The sequence below is a fragment of the Brassica napus genome, chromosome C7 (genome assembly GCF_020379485.1).
Source record: "Brassica napus cultivar Da-Ae chromosome C7, Da-Ae, whole genome shotgun sequence".
NCBI lineage: Eukaryota > Viridiplantae > Streptophyta > Magnoliopsida > Brassicales > Brassicaceae > Brassica > Brassica napus.
Window position 1 is genome coordinate 34686563 of NC_063450.1, and position 2403 is coordinate 34688965.

Below are 2403 nucleotides of genomic sequence, written 5' to 3' on the forward strand. Positions count from 1 at the left end.
AGACGTGACTCGAAACTCACTTACGATTTCTTAACCAAAAGCCCATAAACCGTAAGATGGTTTATGCTTGGTTTGCAAGGGAAGATAAATGTCAAGTTTCCGCGGATAAATACGAAGTATTCGAAGATAATTGGAAGGATCGGGAAAAATGGAATATCTTCATTTTTAAGTTATGACTGCTTAAGGGCAGAAGAGGAAAAAGCGTAAACTGACCTAGGAGCGAGTATATAAGGAGTCCTAGGCGAGAGGCACAAAGAGAATTTTTTAGACTCAAAACTCTCGGCACTTAGAAACTCTGAGGCATTATTCTCGACATGCTCTGTTTCCATGACAAGCACCCGATTACCAGACGAACGTGCACAAGCAGTTCGATCTCTTGGTTCACTCTTGAACTAGGTTCGGCTTGATCCTCGAAAGGGGTACGTAGACAGCCTTTCATAAGGTTCAGTCCGAAATCAATCAAAAACCTTTTCTGTATTTTCTTCGTCTTTTGTTATCGAGCTGCGAGTCAACTAGGTTTGAGCTTTTATGCCGCTAGAACTAGATTTCCGCATATATTTGGTCACTTGCCGTTGGCTCTCGCAGAGATCCGGGACCTTTTGGAAATTAGGGTTTTCCTAGTTTCCTAATTTAAACGTAAATCGACAGTGCGAATTTCGGTTCCCACACTCACCGATGAGCCTTTCCGCGACGCATGGGAGCGCTTCAATGACTATCGCAGAGAATGTCCTCACCATGGATTTGATGATGACTACCTCTTGGAAATTTTCTATGATGGAGTTTTTTGGGAATTTCAGAGTGCTATGAACTCTGCCAGCAATGGATACTTCATGACTCAGACCACTGATGGAGCGTTTGAGCTGATTGAGAACATGGCTGGTACCTTAGCCAATAAGAACGAGGAGAGTGATTGCTCCAAGAAAAGAAACAGTTCTGACACCCAAAAGATAGATGAGCTAACTGCCAAGGTTGATCAGCTACTGAAAAACAACCAAGGGCACGTTTTCAGCATGGAGCAAGCTACGGCCGGGTAGATTCAGAACCAAAACCAGCGACAACCGCATAGCAATCGGCAAGCTGTTCCAGCTACCGAGAACAGTCAAACAGATGAGCTGAAGGGTCTGGGTATGATGATGCAACAGTTGTTGCAGGGTCAGCAGGTTCAGGCCAAGGCGTTGAATCAGGTAACCACGAAAATCGACACCAGGATGGACAACATGTTCACTGAGATGAATGCCAAGTATGACGCTGTTGTGAGCCACATAAGAAAGATCGATGTTCAGCTCGCTCAAACAGATGAGAGTGTTAAGAGGCAGCAAGGTATGCTTCCTGGAAAGAGTGCGATAAATCCTAGGACTGAGCACTATAATGCAATAGAGCAGCCGTTCGCTGAGACTGTTCTAGGTGCATAAGAGAACACAGAGCAGTCTGCTAGCTCGGGAGCGCCTGCCCCTAGCAAACCTGCTGAGACTCCACCAGTGCGAGTCTATGTTCCTAAGGTTCCCTATCCAAGTCCACCTAAACATCTGATGGATCCTATTAGTGCAGAGCAGCTGGCTGGGTTTAGGAAGATGGTAAGAAGGCTTCCTCAAAAGATCTCATTTGAACATGCTTGGGAGATTCGGCCATTGCATATGTTCTTCAAAAATTGCAGAGAATCTCAGGAGGAAATCAAGGCACTCTTTACTGAAGCACTGACACCATCGCTGAAGGTACTGCCTAAGGTTGATGACCCTGGAAAGATTGTTTTCCTTGTTCCATTGCTGGAGTAGAATTCAAGGAAGCTCTTTCTGATTTTGGGTCTAGTGTGAACCTTGTTTCAAAAGCGATTGTAGACGAACTGGGCATTGTTGATGTTGAGCCTTCTCAGGTGAAGCTGGCCTTTGCAAACTCTTCCATGGCAGTCCCTTATGGAACCATTCGCAATCTTCCTGTCCAGGTTGGGGACTGTGTGCTCCATACTGAATTTCAAGTTGTTGAGATGAGGAACGATCATGAGATGCCTTTGATCTTTGGAAGATCATTTATAGACATGCCTAATAAGAGAGTTTCCATCTCCAACATCAACAAGAAGATTTTCTACAAGGCTGTCCCAACCATATCACAAATCCGATACGCCTCCCGCATCTCAGTGGTTAGTGGAGAACAGCTAGAAATTGTTCCTAAGAAGGAGCTTGGTAAAAAGGATGAGATCAAAGAAGTCCTGGATGGAAATCCTCACATTGATACCAAGAAACTCAGTGGGAATGTAAAGCTGAATGAAAAAGTCCAGAAGAAAAGGATCAAGGGTGATCCTGTGATGACTTTGATACCTCGCTTGTGTGATGAAAAATCCATTGAGTATGAGGTAAAGTGCAAGGGTACCTCTAAAGGGTACCTCTAAACTTTTCTCTAAAGTCAGAG

At 44.5% G+C, this 2403-nt stretch overlaps 1 pseudogene; it reads right to left on the reverse strand.

The window, feature by feature from the left end:
* Window positions 1–665: 665 nt before the first annotated feature.
* Window positions 666–742, reverse strand: LOC125590936 (annotated as a pseudogene).
* Between the last annotated feature and the right edge of the window lie 1661 nt (window positions 743–2403).